We start from the raw sequence: 12,930 nt of genomic DNA on the forward strand, positions 1-12,930 counted from the left end.
GGAGAAGGAGAAGGAGAAGGAGAAGGAGAAGGAGAAGGAGAAGGAGAAGGAGAAGGAGAAGGAGAAGGAGGAGAAGGGACAGTGACTCCCTCTTGTCCTGGACATGGAGCTCCAGCTGGAGTGTGCTGTGACATCTGTGATGAACACTGACAGCTCCCATTAAAGGATCCTGACTTTATCTGTTTATAACTTTGCCAAATTTTAACTATTCCAACTGAAATCCATCCCAGAGCAGCTCCAGCCTCCTGCAGATAATGCAAAGAGACAACATGTCTTGTGGTGTCAAGATCTGTCTGCAAGGTAAACTTTTAATCTCTGAATCCATTGTGACAGAAGGAAAGAGGGGGGAAAAGCCCATTCCAAACTTTCATTGCACCAACTCCGAGCTTTTTCAACTGATAACTTCATTTCTAAGGTGATTAGCAAAGCCAGGCCTTAATTAGCCATAGATTTCCCATTTAACAGCTTTGCCTTATCTTCACCCCCCCTCCCTTCTTTCCCAAGTAACTTCCAAAGTTAAGGGAAAAAACACAATTACTCAGGAAAGCTAAAATAATACAGAATGTATCAGAACAAAGAGCTAAATAAGAAAATTGAGGAACAGCAAAAAAAGGCAGAGAAATAATCATTTCTCCACGTGCTCCTTTGTGCAGTTCTGAGAGACGGTATCTCTCCAAATTATTCCTTTTGTCAGAACAAACAACATGCACAGACACATTCCCAGCCTTTCTATCCTTTCTGTTCCCACTTTGCTGTGTCCCATTCCATGTCCCCAGGGCCCAGGTTGTGCTGCTCCTCGAGGTGCCAGAGCAGCAAAGGGGTCAGGAACGGGATGAAGGGGTTGCTCCCCCAAACCTCTGTGCTCAGCAATGCCCCCAAACCTGGTGCCCACTCAGCAGAAGGACTTTTATTTCCCTGTCACAAGGCTTGTGGTGACACTCACATCCCCCAGGCAGCCTGTTAAATCCCAATTCTGGTAAATAAACACCTCCACATGGTTGGCTGGGGGCTGTTTCTGGGTGACAGTCACGTTGCAGAACCCTCAGACCCAGTAGGCTGGCTGATATTCCATATTTTTATGTGTATCTTTATAGAGAGAGAGATGTTGTGTCCTGTATCACCACTGAAATGCTCCTCCAGTCCCCTGTAAATGCCACTCTCCCCTGGAACCATCAGAGTGGGGAGCTGAATTAAGGTGAGTTAAGGAACCACACACTCAGCACATTCTGGGGTCCTGCTGGAAATCCCAGCACAGCTTCATCCTGAACTAATGAGTTCCCTTGGAAACCTCTAGGAAAAAGCAAAGGAGACTCCACAGCCTGCTGGAACAGGAAAAGGACTTCCATTGCTGCACCTGTGGGTTTCTTTCCTCTGTCATGAGCCCCTGGAAAACCTTTCCCAGAGGATCAGGGCCAAAAAGCCAAATTGTCACTAAATCCTTCCAAAATTATCAGCATAATAAAACTCTTTTTAGTGTTAATGAGCGTAAATTACTTTATTCTTGGCCAGGAGGTTTGTGTGTGACCAGCAAAATCTTGGCCTCCACACAGACCCTGATGCAAAACTTTTTCACCTCTTTATGCATTTTAGCAAACAAAGTAATTAATGTTCATTGGTTCTGAACTACATAATTCTCGTTCATTAATCAGTATTCTATCCACTATTGGTTATTAATTCCTCACTGTTCATGTCAATTAGTTCATATTTTTAGTCTTTTTAGGATCTTTTTCCTCTGTCAGGGAGTTTCCAACACAAATACTGAGTCTCTTTGTTATCTTTTTGTTTCTGCAAAACATCTTTGCGGTCCATAAATTCTGCATTCCAGATGTCCAACAGTCCATCCTTCCCTCCCAAGCTTTGTTCACTGAAGCAGATCAGAGTTAGTTTATCAAAACTTAAAATTTCATAACTTTTCCCAAGCTATTTGCCCACAAAAGTACCTTATGACAACTTTGCTAAATTCTGGATAGGAGGAATTAAGAGTAAGTAATTTAAGAATAACACACTATTTATAATTAATAGCTATTGGTTATGATTAATTAAAACAATTAATTAAAAGTTGATTAAAACCATTAAGTGAAGTTATTTTAAAAGTTCTATCGTTTCCAACAAGATCAGGCAGGGTAATGATGTCCCATCTCCTTAAAATAGGAATTTTGAATGGATCATATCCAAACCTGACCATCTCAGCCCACCCCCACTCCAGCAGAGGATGGAAGTGGGAGGAGAGGGTTATAATAGATTTTAAAAAATTCATTCTCTTTCTCCTTTTTGACATTCCTTTTCTCACTTTTTATCCTTACAGATGATACTTTGGACAGGCTCCTGTCTGTCTTGTGCCAGAGCAATAAGAGGAATGCCCAAATCGTCCAGTGTCCAAATGTCTTACCTTTCCTTCTGAGAGGACTGAATTGATTCCTTACAGAATGACTGCTTTAAAATGCCAAAGCAGGTGCACAGCCCACTCCACAAACCCCAACCTGCAGCAACACCGGGGAACAACCACTTTTCACCCTCTTAACTCAGCAAGGACCATAAATAGTTTAACATCTGAGGTTTTGCAGAGGTCAGAATAAAGCAAGATTCCCCCCAGTGCAGAGCAGGGGTGACACCTCCCCAGAGGGGAGTTTGCTCCAGCTGGAGGCTTTTCCAAGGAAAAATTTATGCTGTGCTTCCCCAACAAATGCAACACAACCCCTCCTAAATAGTGCATCACCTACAACACAAGGCATGCAATAGGATTTGACTTTATCACCAGGTAAGACGTGAGAATGGCCTTGGGGGGAAGCTGGAATTAAAAGGCTCTGATCACAAAGCTCAGCGTGGGGAGGATTCCTTGGAATGACAAGTGCCCACATCCTCCTGGCTTGGAAAAACAGCTGAAAAGCAGCTTTTTGCTTCCCAGTGCATCGAGATTGGTGCTTTAATTGCTGCAAAATTAAACTGTAGCAGAGCCACTGTAGCTCTGTCGGTTTAGTGCTCCCAAATTTTTTTTTTTTTTAAAAAAGAGGAACAGAATATTTTTAAATCCCATCTTGAGAACACTTGGAGAGATGCTCTCACACCTGGACTCCCAGTCTTTGCTGGAGCTGGAGCCAAAAATCTGTCCCCCCCAGCTGCCACCTGGCTGAGAGCACATCCCTGCAGAGCACAGAGCTCCAGTGCTCTGGAAATACCTTGGGATGGAGCTGGGTCTTCCTAATAAGTTTAGAGCTGCAATTCCTCAGTGCTCTGATGTTATCAGGCTTGGCAGCATGACAAGGACCTGATTATGTTGTAACAGTATAATGCAAAGATTATTACAGACTCCTAAAAGACAAGTGCCTTCAAAAGAGCACCAACAATCCCTGTAAGCCCTCAGAAGGAGCAGAACCTGCTGGGCTTTACACACTCCTGGTACAGAAATTACCTGCAGGATCTGACCCTGAACTGCTTGGAGGTTGCTCTTTTTTTTTATTGTTCTGTTTCCAGTAATGTACCAAAAGCATCTTGATCTCATTTTCCTATTCCCATCTCTGTCAAAGCTGTAAAAATAAAGCAGCATAAATAGCTCAACAGAATTTTGATCTATTTTTTAATGCCCCAAAAGCCTTCAGAGAGAATTATCTGTAGATGGTTCTTTGGACTAACACTATTCCATGTAGGGAGTGGCAGGAGGAGGGGGGAACATGCCATGGATCATCTGAACCATCAGAGGCGGTTCTGAAGCAGAATTATTTGTGCAGAGACAGCTTGGGGTGTGATGGAGCAGCTCCTGAGCTGACAGGACCCAGCTCCACCAAGCTCCTTCCTTCCCAACTCCAGCACATCCCAACTGCAGCATTTGGGATCTGGCATCACAGAGCTCCTCCCAGCAGAGCCTGATGGGGAAGGGGCTGGAAGGGAGCCAAGCTCCTCCAGGGATGTTCCTAGAGGGATGTGAGTGACTGTGACCAGCCCATCCTCTCTGCAGGACCTGCTCAAACAACTCCTCAAAAGAGCAGCTGGAGAGCTCGGAACAAGAGGAGGCAAAGGCAGAGGGAACATGATTTGGGGTGGGGTCTGTGAGTCCACACACACATGAACACACACACAGGAGGTCCTTTGCACCTTCTCAACGCTCAAAGCCAGGCTGACGTTTCCTAAGCTCTCCAACGTTTTGGGCCCCATCTTCCTCATTCCTTATGCTTGGAAAGGCTGTGGGACAGTGTGGAAATGAGCTGGCAGTTTATCTAAGGCTCTCTACCTTAGTTTTAGATCTTGTTCCTCTTCAGAGGGGTTCAGAGCCCATGGCTGGTGTACAGTGTGCCCTGGGCCTGCTGCCACTGAGGGAGCTGGATGTGTCTGAGCCAGTGGTACAAATGTGCTTTTGAAAAATCATCCCAGAACTATGGAATGGGTTGGGTTGGAAGGGACCTCAAAGCTTATCCAGTTCCATGGGCAAGGACATCTTCCACTAACCCAGGTTGCTCCAACCTGGCCTCGGACATTTCCAGGGATCCAGGGGCAGCCACAGCTTCTCTGGGCAACCTGTGCCAGGGCCTCCCCACCCTCCCAGCCAAGAATTCCTTCCCAATATCCCATCCAACCCTGCCCTCTGGCAGTGGGAAGCCATTCCCTCTGTCCTGTCACTTCTAACTCAGCATGTTCTGGGATTCTCTGATAGGATCATCTTTACCCCACAGGAACACAGAGAGCTCTGTAGGAAGTTTCTAGAGAGAACAATTCACCACTGCAACTGAAAAAATGCACTAAAAAAGTGATATAAGGAGTCACAGAGTCCCAGAATGGTTTGAGTTGGAAAAGACCTTAAAGATGATGCAGTTCCAACCCCTTGCCATGGGCAGGGACATCTTTCACCAGACCAGGTCGCTCCAACATGGCCTGGGACACTTCCAGGGATCCAGGGGCAGCCACAGCTTCTCTGGGCAACCTGTGCCAGGGCCTCCCCACCCTCACAGGGAGGAATCCCTTCCCAATATCCCATCCAACCCTGCCCTCTGGCAGTGGGAAGCCATTCCCCATTGTCCTGTCACTCCAGGCCCTTGTCAAAACTCCCTCTCCAGCTCTTTTGGAGCCTGTTCAGGTAGTGACAGGCCACAATCAGGTCACCCCAAAGCCTTGTCTCCAGGCTGAACAATCCCAACTCTCCCAGCCTTTCCTCCCAGTGGAGCTGCTCCATCCCTCTGATCACCTTTGGACTCTCTCCAGTAGGTCCATGTCCTCTCTGACCCCAGAGCTGGACACAGCTCCACCCTGAATTTTATTGCTGCACTTTAGTTGGGTCAGGCAGCAGGAAATGCTCAGCCCTGACGTGCAGAAGGGTCAGAGGGAGCCAGAGGGGTCCTGCCAAACCCCAGAGTGACACTGAGCCCTCACCCACTGTCACTGCAGGGGGACCACAGCCAGCTCAGCTGGGGTGGGTGGAATTCAGAACTCCTTGTCACAGAGGGGAACAGGACCTGCCTGTTTCCCTGAGGTCAGATCCTCATCTGTGGGCTGTTCATGCCCCTGTCCCTTCCCAGCCCCGTGCCTGTTGCCCATGGACTGAGTGTGTGTGAGCTCCAAACATCCACCCGAGGTCCAAACACCCACTGAGGTCCAAACCAGATGGTTGCAGACCAGGGCAGTCCTGTCATGTTTTTGCCATTCACTCCACCATCTGCTTATTTTCTCTGGCACTGTTAAAATCCCCTCTTTCGTGGTCTGAAACAATGAATGCTTTGCAACTCAAAGCAAGGACGGAAGCTGAAAGCCTGAACCATCATCCCAGACCCCACAGATGATGGGCTGGCACAGAGCTCCACTAAATGATGTTAAAATTGCAGTGCCTGTGCAGGTAAAGTGTTGTGCAAAGGCCCTCTGGGATGAATAACTGCTGCTCATCTCCTGGCAGGCACCATCAGCTCTCGAACATCACTCCTTCAAGCCAGGCCAGCTCCAGGAACATTTCCCATCAGGACAGAACAGCCTCTGAGATCCACTTCTGATTTTAAATTTGGAAGTCATGTGTCTGGGGGCAGCACTTGGGGTGATAACTGTGCTGCAGCTGCTTCATCTGTCCCTCAGACACTCCAAGACCATCCCATTGCCTCGGTGGCCCTTCCAACTGGACTCTCTCTTTCCTCTCCAGATGTTTCCAGAGCAAGTGGCCAGGCTTGAACTCAGCCTTAGATGTTGGTTTAATGAAGACCACAGCATTTCCTTTATGGAGATAATGCTTGGGGGGCTGTTTTCTTGATGTAGACACACTTTGGGGGCTCTTTTTTTGATGCAGACACACTCTGGGTGAATGGCCACTGCCTTCAGAGCCCTTGACCTTGCTCCCAGCAGCCAGAAATTCCACCTTTCCAACAACACACAAAAAGAACAGCCAGGAGGACCAAGGCTGTGCAATGACTAGGGACAGATTTGGAAGGGGATGGAAGCAAAAATGTGTCTGATGCAGAATGATTCTTTCCCTCCTGTTATGCACAGAACTGATTAAAACCAGAGCTGAGTCCTCTTTTCATTAACAAAAGCATTAGCACAACCTAATCTTGAGCAAAGCCCTGTTTGGATGTTAATTCCTTCCCTCCCTGAGCCCAACAGCACAATTCCCACTGTCTTTCCCAGAGCCAGGGTTTCAGATCCCTCTCTAAGCAGCAGCAGCTGCTGAACACAGGAAGGATTCCATGGATTTGATGAGGGATGGGGTGGATATTCCTGCACACCCGGGTGTTGTGTCCTCCATGGTACAAAAACAAAATACATGCAAATGTATCTTGGTCAATTCATGCTCTCATGGAGCATTTATAACATTATAATATTATTTCTAATAATTAAATTTCTATTTATAATTATTCATAATCACATTTATTATTTATAATTATATTTATTATTCATAATTATATTTATTATTTATAATTATTATTGGATTATTCATCATAATTAAAGCCTCACAGGGGCCCTGAAGAAAATACTCCAGGTCTGCTGGCAGAGCAGTGTCATGAGCCCTCCATAAATGTAACTCAACCAAAGCCACTGAGGGCAGAACACATTTAGGATTGCACTGTGTAGGGTGACCCAACCCACTGGAACAAGAGCACCTCTGGTCACAGCTCCTTCAGGAGATCTCAGGTAACTCCAGAGCAGCAGCAACCTTTCCCCAGCAGAGCCACAGCCACCTCTGCCTGCCACCAACCTGGCCCAGTCCTGCTCCTGTGTCCCACCACTGGGGGAGGGAAGTGTTGGCTGAGCTGATCCTGGGAAAGCTGATCCAAGCCTGAAGCTTGGCCAGCTTGGAGCTGGAAGTGAACTACAACCCTCCAAAAGTCCCTTCCAGCCGGAATTACCCTACAATTCGAGGCAGATGTGTGGAGGTCACCGGGAGGACACCCCTGGGCTGAGGTAGAGAGGTGTGAAATCCTGCCCTGGTTCTTCCACTGAGCGTCTTGACAGGTAATTTCTGTGCTATCTGCCTTTGTCCTCTCCTTGTCCAACCCCTGTAGTCCAACTGAGATACCACCACGTGAGGAGAGGGGCTGTCACAACACCTGGATGGTTCCTACTGCAGTGCCCGAGGCCCTTCCAAGATCCTGGAATAGAAGGAATTTTTTCTTACTGCAAGGCCTTTAGAAATGTTTTAAATTTAAATGCCTACTAGAGTGTCTTTCATATATTTGTAATCTTTGAGCCCTGTGAGTTTTTCTAGTTGAGGAGAAGATCCTTTAGAAGTTCTCCAAGTCAGATCACTGCTCATCCTCCAAGAACTCTTTATTCTTTCCCTCTTTGCAGACACTGTAAAATTATTCCTGGACAGCTGGTGTCCACAGGGACCAGACTGAAAACCAGCTCTGAGGTGTTTCCAGGTTCCTCAGAGACGGGACCATCCATGTGTGATTCCAAGATGGATCAGGGCACATATTCCCTTTGCTCACAGAAGAGCACAAAAGGCCCTGAATGTGGTTGGGGTGTGTAAGAACAACAGGCTGGTGGACAAGGAAGACAAAGTTGGGAATCTTTTAAAGCTCAGGCTCTGCTTCAGCTGATCAAAGGCTTTCAGTGAAGTTCTAACACAGCTGAAGCAGGAGAAGAGAGCTGAGCAACACAGGCACACTGCCAAGTGTGGAGGGATAAACCTTAAGGAAATCTGACAGGCAATAAAGGCTCCGTTTTCCCGAGCAGTCACATCTCTCCAGTGAATTAAACTGTAAGTATTGGTGGGAACACTCATTTCCCAAAGAGCTGCAGGAGCTTCATCCAAAGGCTTTGGATCAAAGCAAACCAAACCACCTCTGGACAGGTCATGGACTCGAGGATTGGTTTATTTACAAAGTTTAGGAACTGATATTATATATTTTGCATGAAATGGGCAGCACAGGGACAGTGGTAAAAACACAGGAACACTTTCCTGCATTTATCTGACAGGATGCTGTTTATTCATTTGATACATGTGTTACCACTCCTGTGCTTTCCCTCATCATGTTCTGTGTAAAACTCTCACTAAATATGCAATAAATGGTAAGAATTTCAGTTCTAAGTCCACAGCTGCGCAGTCCCTTGAGATCACCTAATATCCATTTGTTTCTATTTTCATCCTACATCCCTTTCTAAAGTCACTAATTAAGAATAAGAAAACCTGTAGAATAACAATGCCCTGAGTCACTGCAAAACAACCCTGGCCAGCAGCACTACATCCCACTCAGCACAGGAGGATTTCAAGACTGCATTTTCACAACAGCAGCTCGGTCCTTATCTTCCTCCCTGGCTCCTCCTGTCCTTGATCTCCCAGTTAGGGATAAGTGCAGTGGAAGGGATACAAGCCCACAATGCAGATTCAGATTGTCACCCCAATAGTCATTACAGAGCCGTAAAATAGCTCATGTGGAATCCTCTTTGTTGATCAAAACAATCCGTAGCCAGGAACACACACACACACTCAGATATTTTAGCCCAGCACAAAGAAAATAGTGACCATTCCCTGTTAACTGAGAGCTTCCAAACCCACCAAGAAGTAGGAAAATGGTGATTATCCTCTAATCAGACATTTCCAGGAAGATCATTTGTACAGCTCATCACACATCCTGCTCTCAGCTCAGTGTCCTGTGGGAAAGCCATTTCCTCCATCCCATCCCCTTCCAGCAGCTCCCAGACTGGGGAGGGATAAGTGGAGCTGGCAGGGAAGGAGGCCAGGCTGCTCAGGAGGTGAATTCCTCTCCCATCCCTCAGTTACAGCCAGAGAGCAGAGTCCAGGGAAGAGCAGGGATTTCTTAGTCAGGAATTCCCACCCAGAGAATTCAAGGCCAGGTTGGACCAGGCTCTGAGAAACCTGGGCTAGTGCAAGATGTTCCTGCCCATGGCAGGGGGATGGAACAAACCCATCTTTAAGTTCACTTCCAACCCAAACCATTCTATGTTTCTATGATTTGTCCATGCCAGCAGCTCCCTTCCTAGAGGATTGGTGGATGCAGCTGGGTTTCACTCTGTTCCTCAACAGCTCCTCCACATCATCTGTCGCCAGGGAGCAGCTGAGGTGTGGGCAGTGTGGCTTCATGGAAGAAGAGTGAGAGCTTCCAGATGAAGAAAATACAGGAGGAAAAGGGCAATGAGGAGCCCACGTGGTGTGGGTGCAGCTGGCACAGCATCCCTGGTGCAGCACAGGGAGGTCCTGCTGTGCTTGGCCACCTTCTGAAGCAGTTCAGCAGGACCCCCCAGGCCGTTGGTGAGATCGACACCCAAAGGCAACAAGTGCTTTGTTCTGGACTGGGACACAAAGCCAGCAAAAGCTCTGGTGCTGCTCCAGTGCTCCTGGCAGCTCCCAGCAAGGAGAGGCTTCCACAGGCAGAAGAGCCTGGATTAACTGTCCCACCCTGTGGGGACAAAATGGCTTTGCCACGTCCTCGAAAAGCAGCAAGTTTAAAGCTCTCCATGATGTCACCCACCCCTCTGGCCAAGTTCCTGGTGCACAACTGCCTAGATGTTCATCAGGTCAGGGCACCACAGCTGCTGAGACAGCCCTGGGCCACCCTTGCACAGCCCTGGCCCCTCAGCTGGATCAATATACTGGAAGTCACCCGTTACAACGTAGTGGGAAGGGCAAGGGACCTGCTGTGCAGGGCTTTCTGACGGACTTTGGGGAGGCACCAGTGAAGATCTGAAGGACAAGATCAAGTCCCAGAGGAGCCTCCTGCCCTGGTGGGATGGGTGGGAGCTCAGAACACTCCAGAAACTCTGTACCTGGGGAAGGGCTGTGGGAAAAGCCCCCCCTGTGATGTAGCAGGAGGGCAGAGGCTGAAGTGAACAATGAGACCAGACTGTTCTCTGTTAGTTTGGTCTGAGAGAATGGACAAGGTGGGAGCTCCTGGTGTGACTGTCACTGAGTCAATCCATTCTGCCACGTTTTCCACCAGGAATAGGAGCCATTTCCCAAAAGCCATCCGGGTTCTTCCCCCAGAGGGTGGTTGGGCACTGACCAGACTCCCCAGGGCAGTGGGCACAGCACCAAGGCTGCCAGAGCTCAGGGAACATTCCAAGACCGTGGATTGAGCCTCATTTAGAGCTCATCAGAACGTCTGTATTCCTGTGTTTGCATCAAGTTCAAAATTCCCCATAAATGATAACAAAAATGAAAGCTGTGAATGGAGCACAATTTCAGATTTGGTGCAACAAAAGATCCTCATCACGTCTACATTTTTCAACTTCAGTTTTTGGAAATTTTCCACGTTTTCTTGAAATGCATTTCCAAACACAAATGCTGTAAATGAAGCATCACATACTTACAAACAAGACTGTGGTGGTTACCCAGCCACGTTCCAAATACAGCCTCCTCTAAAGGAGAGATTCATCTTGCTTTGAGCCCTCTTCAAGCTTTCCTCCTGTCTCTCCAAGCACTCAGTCACTCACACGTCCTGAGCCGACTTTCATTAAATTGAGATTAAAAGGACTCTCTCCACAGACTGAATCATAAAATGGAAAATGTCTCATTTCAGCTTTTGCCTCCAAATCCGAGACTCACCATTCAAGGGCAGCCCAGCACTAATAACCTTCCTGCTGAAGCAGCTCCTTCTATTTTCTTCCTTTCAAAAGCCATGACAGAGGCTACAAAACCCAGAGCAGCAGCACAGGACACGTTTTCAAGAACAGATTTACAGCCCACGTGTGCTTGGACCTGAGGGAACGGCTGGAGCTGTGCCAGGGGAGGGGGAGGCTGGATTTTAGGGAAAGGTTCTTCCCCCAGAGGGTGGTTGGGCATTGAACAGGCTGCCCAGGGCAGGGGGCACAGCCCCAAGGCTGCCAGAGCTCAGGGAGCATTCCAAGACCATGGATGAGTCTCATTTAGAGCTCATCAGAGTGCAGGATGTCTGTATTCCTGTGTTTGCACTAAGTTCAAAATTCCCAATAACCAACAATAAAAATGAAAGCTGTGAATGGAGCAAAATTTCAGATTTGGTGCAACAAAAGATCCTCATCAAGTCTGCACTTTTCAACTTCAGCTTTTGGAGATTTTTCAGGTTTTTCTGATAGGCATTTCCAAATCCAAATAGAAATAATGAGTTTTGGAAATGGGAATGTACAAAGGGAACAAGGCAGAAGAAAAGAGACCATGAGCAGCTCTGTGTCCTCGGGTCATCCCCAGTTTTATGAGTCACTTCTCGTCCATTTGTTCAGATTTCAACACCAACCTTTATTAGTCCCTCATTCATCTGCATCCCTGGGCTTGGTATTGGGACAAAATGATAAATATAGACATTTCCTGTGAAAACACGAAGCCAGAAGAGATGGAAACAAAACAGAAATTCAGAAGATCTCTCTTTGTTTGCTCCCAGATTGATGTCCCCAAATTTTTCTGCTGGACAAAGTGCCCGTTGCTGCAGCCTCAGGGGCTGAGTTTTGATGCATCTCTCTGCTCCTCCAAGGTTATTCAGAAGGGCTGCTCCAACACTACTCATGGTTTTGCAAGTCATACCAGCATGTTAAGATATTTTATTTATTTTATTTTATTTTATTTTATTTTATTTTTTCACCTGTGAGTCACCAGGCAGCCCTAAAGTCACTGCAGCCCTTAAAGCAATGAAAAGCCATCAGCCAAATTCCCTTTAAAATGAAGCCTAGGCTACATTCTGGCTCCACTTCAAATTACACTTCTAAAGTGTGAGCCAAGTCCTTGAAGGAAAATGGGAATGCTCCCATCCATTCCAACAGGCTTTAAATCAGCTCTAAACATAGTCCCACGTGCCAAACTCAGCAGGGCTTCACCTGGAAGGTGCCTCTGCCATCATCAACACCTCCCAGGGCTGAGGTTTCCAGCAGAAAACACTGGCAAAACTCGGTTTTTAATTAAAAAGATGCATCCAGGTGCAAAAGGATCTGCTCTTGTGAAGCTCTGGGGCTGCAAAGTCCCTCTCAGCTCTGCTCCATTAGTTTAACGAGAAGCTGCTCATTGATGTCCCCTGTAAAGGTGAGCTTTGGCTCACAGCATGCTGATCCACATCCTGCTGGAGGCAGGGATAAATCTGCTGGATGCTCCCACCTTCCTGACTGCCAAGGGCAGCCCAGACAGGGACAGGTTGGGGTTCTCCTCCTGCCTCCTTGGCATGTTTGGGTGTTCCAAGCTTTCTCTCACAGCAAGGCTCCTTCCATCATCCTGTGGTTCCCCTGGATTTTTAATAAGGACTTTCTTGAAAGCCCCACGATGGAGCAGCTGCACCAGGGCCTGGAGGGGAAACCACCCCAGGAGCAGCTGAGGGCACTTGGAATGTTCAGCTGGAGAAGAGGAGACTGAGGGGAGACCTCGCTGCAGTTCCAACTGCCTGGGCAGGGGCAGAGGAGGGGCAGGGACTGAGCTCTGCTCTGGGGGGACCAGGGACAGCAGCCAGGGAATGGCTGGAGCTGTGTCAGGGCAGGCTCAGGTTGGATCTCAGGCAAAGGTTCTTCCCCCAGAGGCTGGTTGGGCACTGCCCAGGCTCCCCA

General features: G+C 47.7%; 1 protein-coding gene and 1 long non-coding RNA gene across 2 annotated transcripts in view; both read right to left on the minus strand.

The window, feature by feature from the left end:
- LOC108501833 overlaps positions 1–5,377 on the minus strand; it is a 5,877-nt gene extending 500 nt beyond the window's left edge. The window contains exons 1-3 of the long non-coding RNA XR_001876290.1: positions 5,174–5,377; positions 4,058–4,176; positions 3,410–3,524 (exon numbers count right to left, since the gene is read on the minus strand). This is a non-coding gene — a long non-coding RNA (uncharacterized LOC108501833). The remainder of the gene's footprint in view (positions 1–3,409; positions 3,525–4,057; positions 4,177–5,173) is intronic.
- The window catches only part of WBSCR17 (Williams-Beuren syndrome chromosome region 17), a 221,786-nt gene that overhangs the window by 24,106 nt on the left and 184,750 nt on the right, over positions 1–12,930 (minus strand). The window lies entirely within an intron of this gene.

The sequence above is a fragment of the Lepidothrix coronata genome, unplaced genomic scaffold (genome assembly GCF_001604755.1).
Source record: "Lepidothrix coronata isolate B3197 unplaced genomic scaffold, Lepidothrix_coronata-1.0 Scaffold108, whole genome shotgun sequence".
NCBI lineage: Eukaryota > Metazoa > Chordata > Aves > Passeriformes > Pipridae > Lepidothrix > Lepidothrix coronata.